Raw genomic sequence first — 22,030 nt, forward strand, 5'->3', positions numbered from 1 at the left:
TATCCTGTATCTTGATATTTTCCTTAACATCTTTACCTGTCATTTTCCTTAACATCTTTACCTGTCATTTGTACCTAAGGTACAAACTGGGCAAGTTGGCTGTACCTGATTGAACATAGATGGGTTACTACAAATGACTAATGCAGATTCATGCTACAATATGGGGCTACCACATGGGCTACTACACTCCTGTAATAATAACCTGAAGCTTCTCTTTTCTCTGTGTCCCTGTCTTTTCCAGAGGCAGCCCCTTCCACCCCTGTCCTCTGCTTGCACATTTGGAGTAATAAATATCCTTTGTACTCAGAATTTGGTGTCCTAATGTGTCCAGGAATGACTACAGGGTGCCAATCGTCATTGCAACACAAATTTCAAAGGATCCTTTCTACAGATATACACATAATTAAAATAAATCAATATGAAGAATATAAATATAATAAAGTTGGCTTCAAACAAACAAGAATTAAAGACCACAGTGTGTGGTATCTGAATCACGATGGAGATGGAGAGAGTCATGGACTAAGGTGTCAGAGGCCCAAGTTTCCATCCTTAGCTCTTCCTAAAGTGAATGTGCTGGCCTATGATTGTAATCTTAGCCCTCAGAGCTGGATAGAGTAGGATCAGAAGATTGTCTGAGCCAACAGAGCAAGAAGCAATGAGCTTGGCCCTGTCCAAAATAAATAAATAGATAGATAAAATGTAAATAAATATATAAATAGATTGCAATAATCAGAATAGCAAACAACTGGAGCTAAGTGAATGGGGGAGGAGAGGTACAGATTTCAAAGAGAGAGAGAGAGAGAGAGAGAGAGAGAGAGAGAGAGAGAGAGAGAGAGAGAGAGAGAGAGAGAGAGACAGATAGAGGAAGGGGGAGGAGAGAGAGCAGACTTTGGAGGGCAAAAGATACCATGGAGCTTTGGGACCCAAAGTCACATATGGCAGATCCCTGATGTGGGTGCTCGGCCTGTACTCTAGATCTCAGGAAAAACAGAAAGCATTCTTACCTGCTGCCCGATTCTTCAGTTACCCCTTTCCGGCGTATGATATTTCATTTCATTTTTATAAGACATATTAATTATTGCTGACTAAAGTGCAATCATTTAAAACTAATCAATCTGAAAACATATTCTGGAACATAAAATGCTAATAGGAATTTTCATCGTTTAGTTGTATGCAGTTTCTAATTTATTCTGTGTATTTAGAAATGAGACTGAAAAAACTGATGAAGTGTTATTAAAAGAAGAACAGAATGGTATGAAGCTTGCCAGAGTTCCATTCCTAGGAACCTTGTTTTCATGAGTTTACTGATAGTCAGTCTTGTCATTTTTATTGGATTTGTAAATTAAACACCTCTGTGTGTCTGTGATGGAGTTTGCAAACACAGTCAGTGTCCAGTAAGACAAAAACAATACTTATACTTACTACACCAGAAAGGGAGTCCTGTTCTAGGGGAGAATCTAAAGTCCTCTGACACCATAAAAATCTCACCAGCATCTGTCCTATTTACTAGCACACATTATCATGTTGTCTGTACTCCGGTATCCCAAAGTGCCTTCTTCTTCTGGGATGTTTTCCTGTGGGGACACAGGATTTATTCCTGAATAGATTGTTCAGAGAAGTGTGGTGATCTTATTCCTCCTGCTAGTCAAGCTAGCTTAGAAAAGGGACACATGAACTAGCCTTGGCCAAGGGCTGAGGACTTTGGGTCTTTTGAGGAAAAGTTTCTCAACTTTCATATCAAGCCACTTTGGAGAGACCCTAGCTGAAGTCTCCTTGTTAAATGGCAGAACACAATTTCTTCTAGGTTTAAAATAATTTGTATGGTGGAGTTTCTCTTTTTTTGGTTTTTACGAGACAGGGTTTCTCTGAATTGTTTTGGAGGTTGTCAGTCCAGCCTGGCCTCGAACTCACAGAGATCCCAGTGCCTCTGCCTCCCGGGTGCTGGGATTAAAGGCCTGTGCCACCACCGCCCGGCTGAGTTTCTCTTTCTTGTAGCTTGCCTACAACCAGAAATAATCACAGCTCATACTATTTCCCATTGAACACTGTCTTTACCAATATTGGTGAATAGTTTCAGGGAAGTCAATGCAAAAACCAACCCAAATGGAACCCAAATAAGGACAGTGAAAAGCCCTCCAAACGACCCATTTAGAAAGTGTAGATGTTGGTGGCTGAGATGCCAACAGGGGACTGATCCAGACTCCGTGAATGTAGTGCCAGGGAGCAGACCACAGAAATCACTATGGCCTTGGGTAGTAGATCAGTGTTTACCATGGTTTTTGCATGAGATTTGGGAACCCATTCCTAATAGAGGGATGCTTTCTCAGCTTCTACACATGGGGAAAGGCCTAGGTCGTGCCCAGGATGAAATGACAGACTTTAGAGATTCCCCCCCCAAGAAGGGGCTCACCCTCCCTGGGGAATGTTGTGGGGATTGGGTTGGGAACTGCTGGGCTGATGGAAGGACAAGGGAGGAGGGGTGGGAGAGGGAGCTGGGACTCACATGTGAAACATTCACATTTCTACTTTAAGTAAAAACATATATTGAGAAAAAAGGAAGTGTAGATGTTTGCTTGCCCAGTCTTAGCAAATGAATAATTTCTTGAATGGTTAATATTTATTAGTATATATACTACTCCAGCATTTTAAATTTGTGATTCTTTTGATTTTGACTTTTTGGCGAGGTGGTGATTCTGTTGTTTTTGTAGCAAGAAGCTACCTAGGAAATGCTGGTATTTATCTAGTTAGGTTTTCTATTGCTATGAAAAGATTCCATGATCATGTCAACTCTTATAAAGGAAAATGGCATTTAATTGGAGCTGTTTTACAGGTTCAGAGGTTTTGTCCTGTTGTTGTCATGGTTGGAAGCATGGAGCATAAAGGCAGACAGGGTGCAGCAGAGGTAGCTGAGAGTTCTATATCTGCATCAGCAGGTTGCAGGGAGTTAGAATAGCACTACCAGTGTCCTGAGTTTTGAAACATCCATGCATTCTCCCCAGGTACACACTTACTCCAACAATGCCACACTCCTAATAATGATACTCCTTATGAGTCTATGGGGGTCATTTTCCCTCAACTACTATAATTGTTTAGTTAAATCACAGAAGGCAACCTTTCATCAGGATGCTTTAGGTGAAATTTTCCACTTCCCTTTGACACAGGGTTTTCCCAGTTTGCCAGGAGGTGAAAGCCAAGCAGGCAAACACCTATACAATAAGCTATAGATGAGATCAGACCCTGAACTTCCCACGCTCTCATTTATTGTTACATGTTTGTACACTTCTACATTTGTTGTTGTCTTTTGTATTCCGCTACTAACAATTAATTTGTTTTGGTTTGGTTTCTCTTTTTCAAGACAGGGTTCTCTGTGTAACCCTGAGTATCCTGACAATGACTAGGTAGATCAGGATTGTCTCAGAATTCCACCTGCTTTTGATTCCCAACTGTCACTACTGTCTGGCTCAGAAGTTAACTTTTCTATCACTTTTTATTTTAATTTTAAATAGCTTGTCATTCCCAGTCCACTCTCCCTCCCCTCCTCCCGCACTGCCCATCCCCCCAGCCTCCCATCCTATTGCCAATTCCTTCCAAATAGGGGATATCTAGAGTCTGTCCTTCCACTCAGGGTAGGGTAAAGGGACTCCCCTAAGAGTCCAGGCTGAGAGAGCATCCCTCTTTGTGCTATGGGCACACGATGACAGTTTGTATTCCAGGGATAGACACTGATCCACTGCTCAGGGCCCCATACGTTGCCCAGGCCTTCTCACTGACACTCACATTCAGGGGGTCCAGATCAGTCCCATGCTGGCGTCCCCGCTGTCGGTCTGGGGTCCAAGAGCTCTCCCCTCTTCAGATCAGCTGTCTCTGCTGATTTTGCCAGCCCATCTTTTCCAATCTGCTCATCACTCCTCTCTCTCTGTCGCTGGGTTCCTTGGGTTCAGTTCAGTGCTTAATTGTGTGTGTTTGCCTCTGCTTCCATCAGTCACTGGATGATGGTTCCCGGATGGTTATAGACATCAAGTTCATTATCAGGAATGGGCATTCGAGGTGGTCTCTCCACTATTGCTTAGCTTCCCAATTGGTGTTATCCCTTTAGATCACTAGAGGTCACTCTGGTGCCTGATCTGTCTTCTAACCTATGATTCCCTCTTGCCCCTATTCTACCCCCACCCACTCAACTTCCTGTTCCCCCAAGACCTACTCTCTCTTCCTCTTCTCCCCCTCTCTTCTTCCCAGCTCCCACTCCCCCCACCCCGCGCCATGTTCCCCTTCCATTCAGAGGATCTTGTCTCAATCCTTTTCTCTTGGGTACTATGCATATATGCATATCTTTTAGGTTCTTTCCTGCTTCCCAGACTCTCTATCAGTGGAAGTGCAGACTGGCACTCCCCTGATCCATGTCTAAAATCCATATATGACTGAGTACTTACCATGTCTGTCTTTTTGTGACTGGGTTACCTCAGTCAGGATGGTTTCTTCCAGTGCTATCCATTTACCTGAGAATTTCAAGATTCCATTGTTTTTTTTTCTGCTGAGTAATACTCCATTGTATAAATGGACCACATTTTCTCTATCCACTCTTCCGTTGAGGGGCATCTAGGTTGCTTCCAGGTTTGGCTATTACAAATAATTCTGCTATGAACATAGTGGAGCAGATGCCCTTGTTGTATGAATTTGCCTCATTTGGATATATGCCTAAGAGTGGAATTGCTGGGTCTTGTGGTAGATTAATTCCCATTTTCCAGAGTAATCTCCATACTGATTTCCAAAGAGGCTTTACGATTTGGCACTCCCACCAGCAGTGGAGAAATGTTCCCCTCTCTCTACATCCTCTCCAGCATAAATTGTCTTCGGTGGTTTTTTTTTCGTTATTTTTTTATTTTAAATAGCTTGATTACATGTCAATCCCAGTTCCCTCTCATTCCCCTCCTCCCCCACTCGCCTTCCCCCCAGCCTCCCACCCTTTTGCCAATTCCTTCCACATAAGGGATATCTAGAGTCTGTCATTTCACTCTGGGTAGGGTCCAGGCACTCCCCTAAGAGTCCAGGCTGAGAGAGCATCCCTCTTTGTGCTATGGGCACACGATGACAGTTTGTATTCCAGTGATAGACACTGATCCACTGCTTAGGACCCCTTAGGTTGCCCAGGTCTTCTCGCTGACACTCATATTTGGGGAGTCCAGATCAGTCCCATGCTGGCCTCTGTCGGTCGGGTGTCCAAGAGCTCTCACCTGTTCAGATCAGCTGTCTCTGCTGGTTTTGCCAGCCCATTCTTTGCCAAATTGCTGATCACTCCTCTCTCTGTCACTGGGTTCCTTGGGTTCAGTTCAGTGCTTAATTGTGTGTTTGCCTCTGTTTCCATTAATCACTGAATGAAGGCTCCCGGATGGTTATAGACATCAAGTTCATTATCGGGAATGGGCATTCAAGGTGGTCTCTCCACTATTGCTTAGCTTCTCAATTGGTGTTATCCCTTTAGTTCACTAGAGGTCACTCTGGTGCCTGATCTGTGTTCTATCCTAGGATTCCTTCTTCCCACTATTCTACCCCACCCACTCAACTTCCTGTTCCCCCATGACCTACTCTCTCTTCCTCTTCACCCCTCTCTTCTTCCCAGCTCCCACACCCCCCACCCCTTGCCATGATCCCCATCCATTCAGAGGATCTTGTCTCAATCCTCTTCTCTTGGGTACTATGCATACATGCATACCTTTTAGGTTCTTTCCTGTTTCCCAGACTATCAGTGGAAGTGCAGACTGGCACTATCCTGATCCATGTCTAAAATCCATATATGAGTGGGTACATACCATGTTTGTCTTTTTGCGACTGGGTTACCTCACTCAGGATGGTTTCTTCCATTGCTATCCATTAACCTGCGAATTTCAAGATTCCATTGTTTTTTACTGCTGAGTAATACTCCATTGTGTAAATGTACCAAATTTTCTCTATCCACTCTTCAGTTTAGAGGCATCTAGGTTGCTTCCTGTTTCTGGCTATTACAAACAATGCTGCTATGAACATAGTGGAGCAGAAGTGGTCTCCTGTACCAACTCGATGAAGAGTATCTCCCACTTACTCTTCTAAAAGTTTCAGTGTGGCTGGATTTATGTTGGCATCTTTCATCCTTTTGGACTTAAGTTTTGTACAAGGTGATAAACATGGATCTATCTGCAGTCTTCTGCATACCAGTACCCAGTTATGCCAGCACCATTTGTTGAAGATGCTTTCTTTTTTCCATTGTATTGTTTTAGCTTCTTTGTCAAAAATCAAGTGTTCATAGGTGTGTGGCTTAAAATCAGGGTTTACAATTCACTTCCGTTGGTCTACCTGCCTATTTTTGTGCCAATACCAAGCTGTTTTCAGGACTATAGCTCTATAATAGAGCTTGAAGTCAGGTATGGTGATGCCTCCTGAAGTTCCTTTATTGTATAGGGTTGTTTTGGCTATCCTGGGCCTTTTGTTTTTCCATATAAAGTTGATTAATGTTCTTTCCAGGTCCTTGAAGAATTGTGATGGAATTTTGATAGGGATTGCATTGAATCTGTAGACTGCTTTTGGCAAGATTGCCATTTTTATTATGTTTATCCTACCAATCCAAGAGCATGGGAGATCTTTCCATTTTCTGGTATCTTCTTTGATTTCTTTCTTTAATGACACAAAGTTCTTGATATACAGGTCTTTCACTTCCTTGGATAACATTATCCCCAGATATTTGATGCTGTTTTTGGCTATTTTAAAGGGTGACATTTCACTGATTTCTTTCTCAGTCACTTCATCATCTGTATATAATAGGGCCACTGATTTTTTTGAGTTTACCTTGTATCCTGCCACATTGCTGAAGGTGTTTATCAGGTCTAGGAGTAACCTTGCAGAGTTTTTTGGGTCACTTATGTAAACTATCATATCATCCGCACATAGTGAAAATTTGACTTCTTCTTTTCCTATTTGTATCCCCTTTATCTCCTTTTGTTGTCTTACTGCTGTAGCTAGAACTTCAAGTACAATATTGAAGAGATATGGAGAGAGTGGACAGCATTGTCTTGTTCCTGATTTTAGAGGAATTGCTTTGAGTTTGTGTCCATTTAGTTTGATGTTAGCTGTTGGTTTACTGTATATTGCTTTTATTATATTCAGGTACGTTCCTGTTATCCCTGATCTCTCTAGGACCTTTATCATGAAGGGGTGCTGGATTTTGTCAAAGGCTTTTTCAGCATCTAGTGAGATGATCATGTGGTTTTTTTGCAGTTTGTTATTATGGTGGATTACATGTGATAGATTTTCTAATGTTGAACCATCCCTGCATTCCTGGGATGAAGCCTACTTGATCATGGTGGATGATTTTTCTGACGTGTTCTTGAATCCGGTTTGCGAGTATTTTATTGAGTATTTTTGCATCGATGTTCATGAGGGAAATTGGTCTATAGTTCTCTTTCTTAGTTGTATCTTTGTGTGGCTTGGGTATCATGGTAATTGTAGCCTCGTAAAAAGAGTTTGGAAGTGAGCCTCCTGCTTCTATTGTGTGGAATACTTTGAGGAGTATTGGAATTAGCTCTTCTTTAAATTTCTGGTAGAATTCTGCACTGAAGCCATCTGGGCCTGGGCTTTTTTTGTTTGGGAGACTTTTGATGACTGCTTCTATTTCATTAGGGGTTATAGGTCTGTTTAGATTGTTTATCTGCTCCTGATTTAGTTTTGGCAAGTGATATCTATGCAAGAAATTGTCCATTTCCTTTAAATTTTCAAATTTTGTGGAGTACAGATTTTCAAAGTATGCCCTGATTATTCTCTGGCTTTCCTCAGAGTCCGTTGTTATGTCCCCTTTTTCATTCCTGATTTTGTTAATTAGCATGCTCTCTCTCTGTCTTTTGGTTAGTTTGGACAGAGGTTTGTCTATTTTGTTGATTTTCTCAAAGAACCAACTCTTTGTTTCATTGATTCTTCTCAGTGTTTTCCTAGTTTCTACTTGATTGATTTCAGCCCTCAATTTGGTTATTTCCTGGCGTCTGCTCCTCCTGGGTGAGTTTGATTCTTTGTGTTCTAGAACATTCAGCTATGCTATTAATTCTCTAGTATGACTGTTCTCCAGTTTTTTCTTGTGGGCTCTTAGTGCTAAAAACTTTCCTCTCAGCACTGCTTTCAAAGTGTCCCATAAGTTTGTGTATGTTGTGTCTTTATTCTCATTGAAATCGAGGAAGTCTTTAATTTCTTTTTTTATTTCTTCCTTTACCCAGGGATGGTGTAATGTGCATTGTTCAATCTCCATGAGTTTGTAGGGTTTCTGAGATTTGTGTTATTGTTGAATTCTAATGTTAATGCATGGTGGTCTGATAAGATACAGGGGGCTATTCCAATTTTTTGTATCTGTGGAGATTTGCTATGTTTCCTATTATGTGGTCAATTTTAGAGAATGTTCCATGTGGTGCCGAGAAAAAGGTATATCCCTTTGTATTTGGGTGGAATGTTCTATACATGTCTGTTAAAACCAGTTGGGTCATAACTTCTATTAGTTCTTTTGTTTCTTTGTTAAGTTTCTGTCTGGAGTTCATGTCTAGCAGTGAGAGCATAGGGTTGAAGTCTCCTACTATTAGTGTGTGAGATTTTATGTGTTTTTTGAGCTTTAGTAATGTTTCTTTCACGAATGTAGGTGCCTTTGTATTTGGGGCATAGATGTTTAAAATTGAGACTTCATCTTGATGTACTTTTCTTTTGATGAATATGAAGTGTCCTTCTTCATCTCTTTTGATTGATTTTAGTTTGAAGTCTAATTTGTTAGATATTAGGATTGCTACACCCGCTTGTTTCTTGGGACCATTTGATTGGAAGATCTTTTCCCAACCCTTTACTCTGAGATAACGTCTGTCTTTGATGTTGAGATGTGTTTCTTGTATGCAGCAGAAGGAAGGGTTCTGTCTTCGTATCCATTCTGCTAGTCTGTGTCTTTTTATAGGCAAGTTGAGGCCGTTGACATTGAGGGATATTAATGACCATTGATTGATGATCCTAGTTTGTGCTTGATTTATTGTTAGTGAAGTTATTTTGTGTAGTTTCTCCTCCCTTTGTCTTTTGGTGTTTTGTAAAGTGGCATTATATATTGCCTGTGTCTTTGTGAATGTAGTTATCTTCCTTGGATCTAGGTTTTCCTTCTAGCACTTTCTGTAGAGCTGGATTCATGGATACATATTGTTTAAATCTGGCTTTGTCATGGAATATTTTGTTTTCTCCATCTATGGTAATTGAGAGCTTTGCTTGGTATAGTAGTCTGGGCTGGCATCCTTGTTCCCTTAGCGTTTGTAGGACCTCTGTCCAGGATCTTCTGGCTTTCATCGTTTCCATTGAGAAGTCAGGTGTAATTCAGATAGGTCTGCCTTTGTATGTTACTTGGCCTTTTTCTGTAGCTGCTCTTAATATTTTCTCTTTACTCTGTAGGTTTGATGTTTTGATTAGTATATGGCGAGGTGACTTCTTTTTCTGATCCAGCCTTTGGTGTTCTGTAAGATTCTTGTATTTTCATAGGCATATCTTTCTTTAGGTTAGGGAAGTTTTCTTCTATGATTTTGTTGAATATGTTTTCTGTACCTTTGAGTTGTATTTCTTCGCCTTCTTCTATACCTATTATTCTCAGGTTTGGCTTCTTCACGGTGTCCCATATTTCCTGGATATTTTGTGTTAAGTATTTGTTGGTTTTGAGATTTTCTTTGGTTGACAACTCTATATCCTCTAATGAGTCTTCAACACCTGAGATTCTCTCTTCTATCTCTTGTATTCTATTGGTGATACATGCATCTGTAGTTCCTGATCGTTTGCCCAGCTTTTCTATTTCCAGCATCCCTTCATTCTGTGTTTTCTTTATCGTTTCTATTTCAGCTTTCAATCCTTCAACTGTTTGAGTTGTTTCCTTCATTTTTTGGTTGTTTTTCTTGGTGCTCTTTAGATTCTTTGAGCAGATTTGTTTATTTCTTGAATTTTTCCCACATTTCATGGATTTTTTGTTTGTTTTTTCTTCTATTTCATTAAGGGATTTCCTCGTTTCTTCTTTGAGGGTCTCCATCATCTTCATGAAATAATTTTTAAGGTCTGTCTCCTCTTCTTCATCTATGTAGTGCTTTTCGGGTCTTGCTGCTGTTGGATCCATAGATTCTGGTGGGGTCATGTTGGTCTTTCTATTGCTGAGTGAGCTCTTATTCTGTCTTCTTCCCATCTCTTCTTCCAGTAGCTGCTGGTGGGGTCTTTCCGTCTCCACTGGTCTCCTTCCCTCCTGAAGCTTAAGCTGGGGATGCTGACATGAAGTTTGGGGCCTGAAAGGGCTGATGACTTTCCTGAAGCTGGACTTGCTGGAGTTTGGGGCCTGGAAGGGCTGATGACTTTCCTGAAGCTGGACTTGCTGGAGTTTGGGGCCTGGAAGGGCTGATGTATTTCCTGAAGATGGACTCGCTGGGGTTTGGGGCTTGGAAGGGCTGATGTCTTTCCTGAAGCTGGACTCGCTGGGGTTTGGGGCTTGGAAGGGCTGATGTCTTTCTGTGTGGGCTGGTCTTCTGGATGCCAGGAGCGGCCCCGGAAGATCAAGGGGATGTGTGTTGGGCATGGGATCCCCACCGGAGACCCAATCTCACCTGAAGCTGGACTCGCTGGGGTTTGAGGATTGAAAGGGCTCGTCTTCTGTGTTTTTGATTTTAGCCATTCTGACAGGAGTAAGATGGTATCTCAGAGTTGTTTTGATTTTCATTTCCCTGATGGCTAAGGATTTTGAGCATTTTCTTAAGTGCCTCTTGGCCACTTTAGACTCCTCTATTGAGAATTCTCTATTTCTGTACTGTAGAGAGCTGCGAAGTGCTGCACCCTTAAGATGGTGCTGGTTTCCACCTCTGCTAGCCCGATAGCAAGTGCTCTCTGTGATAAACAACTCCTTATTTGGTCAAGGCTGGATATCAGGCTTGCTTCCTTGTATGTGGACCTATCTGCTGTCGCCACATGGCTTACCGGGGTTGGCCGCCCAAGTGCCTTTTTAAGCTGTGGGCGGGTACTCCCTGGGGTCAGCAGATTTGTTCAAGGTTCCTGAATAAACTGCTTGTGAGAAGGATTCCTGAGTCGAGTCTTCCTTGCTGGTCGAGGTGGTCGTGACACTGTACCCCACCTTTAAATTGAATCCTTTGGTATTTTAGAGACTTGCTTCTTGAGTTATTTTTAAATTTTGGACATTAGCCCTCTGTCAGATGTGGGGTTAGTGAATATCTTTTCCCATTCTGTGAACTGCCTTTTTGTCTTGTTGACTGTGTCTTTGTGTTACAGAAGCTTTTAAGTTTCAGGAGGTCCCATTTGTTAATTGTCAATCTCAGTGTTTGTGCCACTGGTGTTATGTTTAGGAAGTGGTCTCCTGTACCAACTCCATGAAGAGTATCTCCACTTTCTCTTCTAAAAGTTTCAGTGTGGCTGGATATATGTTGACATCTTTGATCCATTTGGACTTAAGTTTTGTACAAGGCGATAAACATGCATCTATCTGCAGTCTTCTGCATACCAGTACCCAGTTGTGCCAGCACCACTTGTTGAAGATGCTTTCTTTTTCCATTATATTGTTTTAGCTTCTTTGTCAAAAATCAAGTGTTCATAGGTGTGTGGGTTAAGATCAGGGTTTTCAATTCAGTTCCATTGGTCTACCTGCCTATTTTTGTGCCAATACTAAGCTGTTTTCAGGACTAGATGCTCTATAATAGAGCTTGAAGTCGGGTATGGTGATGCCTCCTGAAGTTCCTTTATTGTATAGGGTTGTTTTGGCTATCCTGGGCCTTTTGTTTTTCCATATAAAGTTGATTAATGCTCTTTCCAGGTCCTTGAAGAATTTTGATGGAATTTTGATAGGGATTGCATTGAATCTGTTCACTGCTTTTGGCAAGATTGCCATTTGTATTATATTGATCCTAACAATCCAAGAGCATGGGAGATCTTTCCCACTAGATGCTGAAAAACCCTTTAACAAAATCCTGTACTCCTTCATGATAAAGGTCCTAGAGAGATCAGGGATAACAGGAACATACCTAAATATAATAAAAGCAATATACACTAAACCAACAGCTAACATCATACTAAATGGAGAGAAACTCAAAGCAATTCCTCTAAAATCAGGAACAAGACAAGGCTGTCCATTCTCTCCATATCTCTTCAATATTGTACTTGAAGTTCTAGCTATAGCAATAAGACAACAAAAGGAGATAAAGGGGTTACAGAGGTTAACTTTTTAATATGTATTCTTCCTGTGGGCTTCCGTTTCCTACTGAAAACCAGGACGATAGAGAGCTTGTAAAAAATGCAAACCTTGGTCCTGCTGAATGAAAAGCAGGCATTTGAACAAGATTGTAAGTTATCCTGGTGCACATCAGATGTGGAATATTCTGGCTAAAGGATGCAGTTCTCCCAGGAAGGCAAATCAGCGGGGATAATCTCTTATGAGTTTTTGAGGGCCTGAGAAAATGTGTCAAAGCGAGCAAGAGAGAACATATCTGCAAGAGGCCAAAGACCATGACTGCACAGTGTTTCCTTGATGCAGTGATGAGTATGCTACTATGTTGATTCTCAGATTACTCTGAAAATAAATCAGTTCTAGTTAAAAGAGAAAAGGATTTTAATAAATCAATGATACTAGAGTTTTCCCAGAAAATATAAACACAAAAAAGAAAGAAACATAGAAAGAGAAGTAGAGAGGAAAAAAGTCAGAAAAGAAGAGAGAAAAATCTAACAGAAATACAGATCATTCATCCTTTAGGCATTAATAGGTTTATGGTAAGTTAGTGTATTTATACAATGTGCATTAGATGAAACACAGCATGTAGAAGTATGTGATGGTATAAGCTATGAAACAAATGGCAGAATGACATAAATAGATCTACAGAGCAGAAGTAGTTAAATGATGTTTGCATAACACACTACAAATGTATAAATAAGAAGTTGCAGTCTGAGATGCAAAAAGGAGACAGATCCACTGGGTGGAGAATACCCTGGCATGTGTCCATAGGATAACATGGGTCACATAAAAGTTGTCATGAAACATGGAATTTCTAAGTTCCCTAGTAACAGCTGAATTCCTTCTTTCCACCTTTCCTGTACCCAAGCTCATACTAATATTACAGAAAATAAATACAGAATTGAAAATATGTAGGAAACAGGAAAAGAGAGCTGTGGGTAAACTTATTACATAAGGCAAAATGAATGGAGTTTGCAGAGACAGGTCACTGTTTAAGATTATTTGTTGCTTTTGCATTGAACCAGGTTTTGTTTGTCAGCACTTTTGTGGTAGTGCACAACCATCTCTAACTCAAATTTCATGATATCCAGTGCCCTTTTCTGGCCACCACAGGCACTAGACATATATGTAGTGCATAGCACACATAAAAAACTAAAATAAGTAATTTAAATTCCTTTATAGAGTGAAAGAAATTGTGTGAAAATTCTGCATATACTTCAAATAGCAGATAGAAGAGTCAGAAGAATGGTCTACATGAGCAAAAATCATACTCAAAGGAGACAAAGAGAAAACATAAAGAGAACCCAAGAGTCCCAAGTGATATGTGGAATACAAAATTGATAGAACTTTACCTGGGCGTATGAAGAAAAAAGGGAAGAATAATATAAAAATAGAATGAAGAAAACAAAGGTTCATAACATTAATTTTGGTGGTATAATGATAGTTTATTGACAAAGTTAATGATACAGAGGGAATTGACTCAATTAACTGTAGCGTCAGAGATTTAAGGAATTGCGTCGTGATAGAAGATATCTGAGACCCAAACTAAAGCTGAGGCTCTGATAATAGAGAGTCCACAAAGTGGCAGAGACAAAAGCCATCGAAACACCACACATAAAAATCTTCCTCAGAAAATAAAACAATTTAAGAGAAGTGGGCCTAGAGGCATAGGTTCCTAATCCCAGATCTTTAGATATCTTCGGTGGGAGAACAAATATTTAGGACAACCTGAGTAACTTAGCAAGATCCTGCCTCAGAGGGAAATAAATAAAATAGAGGTGGGATGAGAGGTCAGTGGGAGAGTGCTTGTTTGGATGTATAAGGCCGTGGGTTCAATCTCCAGCAAAGTCAATATTGATGATGATGATAAACCTGAAACATAGAATCTGCACACTAAACATAAACAACTTGGATAGAGAACAGCTGACAGGAAACTATCAGCATCAAGACATTACTTCATTAAATATTAGAGTAATATTACTCCAAACCTGAGTTTGAATCCACAGAATCCTTGTTAAATGTTGGGATTGTCGACATGTAAGAAGATATTGCCAGGGGCAGGCGCATTAGCTCGTGCGACGGTGCAGGGGGGCCCCGCGCACCCCGCCGGCAGGTGGTTGCGGGGGGGGGGGGGAGGTGTCTCCCGCCTGGCGCGGGGCTGCGGGCAGGTGGCGGCCGCCGGGGACCGCATGGGGCGGCGCCGAGGCGGAGCGGGCCGGCCGCGGGCCGCAAAGGAAGCGCCGAGCATGCCCGTGACAACATGGCCTCCCTGATCCAGCGCATCGCTCGCCAGGCGTGCCTCAGCTTCTGCGGCGGCGCCACGGGCTCCGATGAGCCGGCACCGGGCTTCCCCGAGAACCTGAGCCAGCTAAGAGCCTGCTGACCCAGGTGTGCGCCGAGGACCTCAACATCGCGCCGCGGAAGGCGCTGCAGCAGCTGCTGCCGCGCAACCTGCCGCCGGTCACCTACATGCACATCTATGAGACCGAGGGTTTCAGCCTGGGCGTGTTCCTGCTCAAGAGCATCCCGTTGCACGACCACCCGGGCATGCACGGCATGCTCAAGGTGCTCTACGGCACGGTACGCATCAGCTGCATGGACAAGCTGGACACGGGTGCGGGACCGCTAGCGCTGCCTCCTGAGCAGCAGTTCGAGCCGCCACTGCAGCCCCGGGAACGCGAAGCAGTGCGTCCGGGCGTGCTGCGCTCCCGGGCCGAGTACACCGAAGCCAGCGGGTCCTGCGTGCTCATGCCACACCGGGACAACCTGCACCAGATTGATGCGGTGGACGGGCCAGCCGCCTTCCTGGACATCCTGGCCCCACCCTACGACACGGACGACGGACGGGACTGCCACTATTACCGTGTGCTGGAGCCCACCAGACCCAAGGAGGCCTCCAGCTCTGCGAGCGACCTGCCCCGAGAAGTGTGGCTCCTGGAAACCCCACAGGCCGATGACTTCTGGTGCGAGGGAGAGCCCTATCCAGGACCCAAGGTTCTACCTTGAAAAGCCCGCTGCCCCGGAACTGTGGGCCAAAGTTATGCCCTGCCTTGCTCGAAAAAGGCCTGGCTGCCCACGAACTAACATAAGGGCTCCTCTCTCTGTCCCCTCACCTGAGCGATGGATCTACTGTAGTGACCGGCACTTCGTCTTGGACAACCTTTGGGAGCACGGCCCACAGGAGTACAGCCACCGGGCACGGTTATGCGGGTGGGTGGGCGGGAGGGCGAGAAGCTAGGTTGCTTCCTGGTACTGTCACTGTCACCAAGGCTTTGATTTAAGGGAGTGGGGCAGGGGATCCGAAAAGCACTTCCATCCTAAAGCCATAATGTTTCTCATTCTCTACAAAAATACACTAAAGGATTTTGAACCCCTCCTCCTTTCGGTGACTAAGATTTGTTTTCTCTCCTGCCCATAGGACCTTTTGCTCCTTAATAATTTATTGCTGATTGTACATGACCTTGAATTTGGGTTGGTTTTAAGAAACGAATTTGAGTTCCTAAAGTGTGTAGATCTGAGAACCCCCAGCACCGGGGTTCACTCCAGTCATGGAGGGCGATTTCAGTCCTCCTGGCTTAGCTGCCACATTTGCTCGTCTCAGGTAGCCCTTAGTAAGAAGTTCATGGATGTGGATTCCCCCGAGGTCAGCCCCTTAGAGCTCACCTTGCCCTCGAATCTCCCGTTCTGTCATTAAGATAGTTTTGTTTCTGTTGGGGACTCAGCAAAGACTATGTTATCCTCAAGTGGCTTTTATTCTTGGTGTACTTCAAAGATGATCCAGTAGATTCAGAGTAGCTGAATCTGTTCTGCTTCCAGATAACTGAATGTAAAGTCCCTGGTCACCTGTTGAATTTGGTACTGCTTACTTCCAGCATCTTCCTGTAAGAGTAGAGGCGGATACTCCAACCACCTTTTGCATTCTCCCAGGAACCCTGCAGAGGCCTGTGATTCCAGCTGTGCTGCTGGGCGTGAGGGGAGTATTCCAACCCTCCTGTAAACAAGAGCCACTTTTGGCTGCTGCTGTCCCTTCCTGTAGAAAGAGGTAGAAAGCATTCTACCTCTTCCTACAGGGTGGGGAGCTCTGGGTGCAGGCTGCCTTCAGAGCAGGCAAGAAGCCCTGAGCTGGATCCTCAGCCTGTGTAAAGTAAACCAAGTGTAGTGCACACCTATAACTCCAGCATTGAGGCAGAAGGATTAGAAGTTAAAGGTCAGACTTGGCTTCCTAGGGAATTTGAGAGGAGCCTTGGATACGTGAGACACTAACATAAATCTGTGTGTATATATTTGTGTGTGTATACACACATAACAGATACATGGATAAATAACAATTTAGCCACTTTAGGGCACCAAGGTTGGAGATTAAACCCTTGTGCCAACTCTTGTAACAAACACTAGCAGCTGTCTGCAGCATTATCACGGGCTAAGTACCTTTACCTTGTTTACAGATGTGTTGGCACCATAGCTTCTGGCCATGGAGCATTTGGCTCTCCCTTTTTACTATGTATAGGGTTCCTTTTTATCACAGACCTTTTCATAAAGACAAAGTGTAGGAATAAACTGTGTCCAGCTGTCTTCTCAGCCTCTTGATTACTCATGTGGCAATAGAATTCTAATACCTGTAACAAATGGGTGGGTGGCTACTGTTTGTTGACCTGGTAGACAAACTGCATTTGACTCCACATATCCAGGTTATATAGACCAGGCTGACGGGGTGTGTGTCCCCAGTCATTAAAGTAGTCTGAAAAAGTAATTACTGATACTGTGGCTTGTGGGGCTTTTTTGTTTTGTTTTAATTTAAAAAAAACAGGCTAGTGAAAACCTTTTGGAAATCTGACACAGGTATACCACCAAGCACTTCCAGGGCTGCTAAATTTCAAGTTGCTTCCCATCTTGGTGTTTGAGATGTCTCTGGATTCCTGTGAAGCAGCTCTCTGAGCCATTCACTAGAAAATCTAGATAGCAAAGGATGGTTTTAAACTTGATAATATTTTTTTCATAGGGTAGCAACGAGCTTAGCTTTCAGCCACATACAGTTTTTGGATTATAACAGTGGCTGATTCTTTCACAAAAATTGTTCACAGTCATGTGTATGTTTCAGCATACTTTGAAGTTCTTTAAGCCTGCCTGGAACTAGGCTAGTAATAATTATTATAAAGGCCTTTATTGCAAAAAAGGAGGGTGAATGTTAAAGATGTCATAAGCAATTTAGAAGGAAAAAACCTAAGGTGCTTTTCAGAAGAATAACTGAAATTGTTCTGGGCTAAAACAGCAATACTCTGTTCTTCATCTGTTCAATAAGAACAGTGGAACTGTCGTTTCACTAATAAATTCAGTAACTTTATGGTGAAAACAGTGTAACATGTTTTAATTAGCCACTATGGAAGGGATATGCTCATTACTAAGACAAAATGCAGAGTAATCCTTGCACTTCTATGCATAAACTATTAGCTGTAACTGCTGCCGTTGTGTTTTCCTATAGGTCTACACTATCAATTGGTCTAGAAGCTGGAGCAAAAGTTACCTTCTCCTTTCCTTCGGGAAGACCAATGAGCACAATGGTATTAGTCACTTAACTTTTCTGATGAATAATAAATGCAATAACTGCAGCTCATGGATGAGAAACTGTCTGTCTAAATACTCTGAAGCTTTTAAATCCTGTAGTTTTATCAATGATAGAAGATTTTTCGTACCATCCTACTCCTTTGAGTTTCGATGGTTTTAATACCAAATGCTGCTGATTAAATGAAAAAGCCTGCCTTTTAAGTAACATGTTGTATCAATAAGAGTGAGCTCCAACTTTTCAACATGGCTAGAGTCTCACTATCAAGATGTACACCATTCATCCCCCATTGCATTGTCTTGTAGGTTCCTTGATCTTGACCTCTTGGGAGGACTTTGCCCACTTCTATTGCAAATGAGTCCTCTGCTTTAGCTGAAGTAATGCATCCCCACTTCAGACCTCTGCCATTGCTATTTAACTAAACTGACAGCATTTACTCCTAGACCTGCAGTTCTGAATTAAGAGCTTAAGGTTACACAGAATCCAGATGTTCCAAATGCTCATTGGTCCATTGCATTGAGGTTTCTGCTGTCAAAGATAATTTGTTAATGATACCCAAGCTTTAAATGCAGGGGTGGTTACATTTCTGAGTAAAATGTGTGTACTTATGGGAAATAAAGGCATGTTTAAAATTTAAAAAAAGAAGATATTGCCAATATGGTGTAGGTTGGGACTGTAGGATTACTGGAGCTTGCTGGTTGCCAGGCTTCTGGTTTAGTGATAACTCAGGACACTCATCAACTTCCCTTGGCCTCTGAACTTGTGGTCAATGACATTACCTCCGCCCCTCCCCCACAAACAAACACACACACAACACACACACACACACTCAATAGGCAAAAATCTGAGTACAATATAATAGCACCTTAAATGCCAACACTTGGAACTCAGAGGCAGAAAGACCTCTGTGAGTTTGTTATCAGTATGGCTTACATAGTGAGTTCTAGGCAAGCCAATGATACAGAGTAAGACACTGTCTCAAAAAACAATCAACCAACTAAACAAACCAACCAACAAACAAAGAAAAAAAACGCTACTGAGAAAAACAAATACACTCAAAAACCAAAAAAACAAAAGTTGGAAGGAAAGATTTTAGAGACAGTTGTAACACCATAGAGTTATACAGGAAAACCTCCCAGCAAATTTTTTGGTTGTTGATGTTCTTTTGTTTTTTTTTGTTCTTTTTTTTGGGTGGGGATTCTCTGTGACTTTGGAGGCTGTCCTGGAAGTAGATCAGCTGGTCTCAAAGACACATATATCTGCCTGTCTCTGACAACCATGTGTTGCGATTACAAGTGTGAGTCACCATTGACCAGCTCCCCAGAAAATTTGAAAACACAGCTGAACATGTTCTTACAGAACCAGATGACAGCTGTATAGGAATTTGCATCAAACATAGTAGCTGCTCAGGAAAAGAACCTGCAGCAGTCTGGCTGTGGTGGCACATACTTGTAATCCCAGCACTTGGGAGACAGAGGCAGACAGATCTCTGTAAATTCTAGACCAGCCTGGTCACAAGAGCAAGTTCAAGGACAGCCTCTTAATCCATAGAGAAATCCTGACTCAAACACCCACCCTCCACAAAAAAAACAAGCAAAGTAAAGAAAGTGAGAATTGGCAGCAAGCATGACACAGACCCTCAGGAAAACAAAACACTACAATTGAATCAGTTACAGGTTGTCACAGGAACTGCTGCCCCACTTACATAAGAGAAATAAGCTATAAGGTCTCTTGAAGATAAGTCAGGCTTGTAACAGCAAATCTCAAGGTACCTTTGATGGCTATTTTTGGTTGTGAACTTGACTGTATCTTGCATGAACTACAATCCAGAATTGGAGGGCACACCTGTGATCCAGATCTTGAGTCTGAAAGACACTGACTTTTTGTTTTATATTGTTTTTGTTTTTAGAGATAGGGTTTCTTTGTTTAACAGCCCTGGCTGGTCTGGAACTCTCTCTGTAGAGCAGGATGCCCTTGAATTTAAAGAAATCTGCCTGCCTCTGCCTGGATTAAAGGCGTGTACCACCACCCAGCAACACACTGTCATTTGATCCAGATTTTGAGGTGAAAAATCACATCCCTTTTACTCAGATCTCGGCCACTCCTTTGCTGCAAGCCTATAAAAGGACAGTGAAAGGAACATATTCATCCCTTTCCTGCTTGCCCTCTGCTTGTTAGCACATGCATTTCTTTGCTGGCATTCTAGCCAGTGATTCCAAGATAACCAGAAGACCAGCTGAGACAAACCGCCTCGTGGGATTGAGTGAATTACTACGGGGTTCTTGAAATTCCATTCAACCTGTAAGTCTTTTCAGCAAATTCATATATATGTATGTATCATATATTCATATGTATTCATTCTATAAATTTTGTGAATCTAGAGAACCCTAATGTGGTATTTTAGGAATCTTCAAAGTCACTGAGTAAACAGACTGGCTGCTCTCGGTGCTAGTCCTTCAATCAAGGCAACTCTGCTCCAGGAAGGGTTGAAGGATGGTCAGTTAGGGAGTCAAATTATCCCATAACTCAAGTCTGTCCTGGAACTCCCTCTTGAGACCAGCGTCGCCTTGAACTCACAGTGATCTGCCTCCCAAATGCTGGGATTAAAGGCTGAAACACTTTTTGAAAAGCAAAAATATAACCAGTAGTGCTTTAAATAATAGTGTTTTTGAAAGAAATATTCTGAAATGTATTTCATGAGAAAATATCCTCTAGGTTAAATGTGGTCCACAGTAGGACTCTGGAATACATCCAACAGCAACCTACAGAGCAAAGGGAATTCCTATGATAAAACATTTAGAAGAGAATGGTCTATGTCCTGAGCAGTTAGTTCAGTGAAACTACTGGGTAGATAACAAAGCCTTCACTCAGCATAGTCAGGCCTGGCAAGCTTGAAACTAATCCTTTGACCCTCCCTACCATGGGACTGCTGTTTACTAGGTGTTTAGTTCCTTACTGACACTACTAGACAGCATATTAGACTGGAGTTCTTGTTGCCTTAGCTCAGGAAGCAGAAGCTGCAGCTGGTATGGCTAATCCTCTCTCTAGTGCTAAGTCTAAGACTTGACAAGTGGATAGTTTTAAATATCAAGCTTAATGGGAGAAGATTTGGGCTCTTTACTCACTTGTTCAATGTCAGATTATCATAATTTTTTTTCAAAACTTGGTGACTATTGGAGTCTCATCATATATACCATGTTTTCTCTGAATTTGGTCCTCCTACATCAGCCTGATGAATGTTAGTATTACAGGAAAGAGTGACATACCAAACTCTTATCATTTTCATCTACATTTTAGTCTACAGGAACAATCTATCCTGGGAGTCTATGTAGTGTTTATATTGTTTATCTTGTTAATACTTCTTAATGAAATGCTGCTACTTGTGTGTTTTATAAACCACTGTCTTGGTCTTACTTTGATTGTTTTTGTAGATATCTCTGTTGTAATCTTAAACTATCAATAAAGGTTTCCATTTAAATACAAATTCAGATTATTTTATGTGCCGGTACTTTGATGCCATGAAGATATTATAGATGTGCTTGTATCTGTCATTTATCTATCCCTCTATAATAGACCTCTATCATGAGATACACCTTCCATCTCCTACAGCTAATTTTAAAATAAACTCATTTATTTATTAAATAAAGTTACTCTGCTCCAAAAGACCTTGGAACTCAGAGATCTTCCTGCCTCTGACTCCCTTATGCCTGGATAAAATGCATGTGCCACCAACTGTTGTCCTAAAGATATTATCTTGATAATCATTGCTATTGTTACCCTACAACTTAAGCATCACTAGGTGAACTGTCAGGGCCCATAAAGATGGCTCCACTCCATCCTTAATGATGGTCAGAATGCTCAAAACTGTCCTTATTTTATGACTAAGCTTGGCTGCTACAGGATGTTTTAGCCTTGGTAGTGAATGTCTAAATCTGAATAGCAACATTATTGGGCTCAGGTGTGTTTAGTCTTGAGCCTGAAGGCTAGATGGCAGGTGTAGCTACCAATTACCTTCATTAGGGTTAAGAGACAGATTCCATCCTGGCCCAGTGGGCAGCTGGTCAAGTTTGAGCTTTGTGCACCTTTTCTTCAAAAGAAATCTCTCTGAGACTCATTTGCTTTGCTCCTATGTCTTCTGTGTGACACAGATTATTCCTCTCTTACAGGAAGAATCTCTGAAGTCTTGTTCTTTAATTTTCCTCAAATTATTAGTGTGTGAAATATGAGTATAGATG

General features: G+C 42.1%; 1 pseudogene; it reads left to right on the plus strand.

The window, feature by feature from the left end:
* The first annotated feature begins 14,492 nt into the window (after nt 1–14,492).
* LOC121138241 lies at nt 14,493–15,442 on the plus strand (annotated as a pseudogene).
* Nucleotides 15,443–22,030: the final 6,588 nt, after the last annotated feature.

This window comes from Mesocricetus auratus, unplaced genomic scaffold (genome assembly GCF_017639785.1).
Source record: "Mesocricetus auratus isolate SY011 unplaced genomic scaffold, BCM_Maur_2.0 contig_4908_pilon_obj, whole genome shotgun sequence".
Lineage (NCBI taxonomy): Eukaryota > Metazoa > Chordata > Mammalia > Rodentia > Cricetidae > Mesocricetus > Mesocricetus auratus.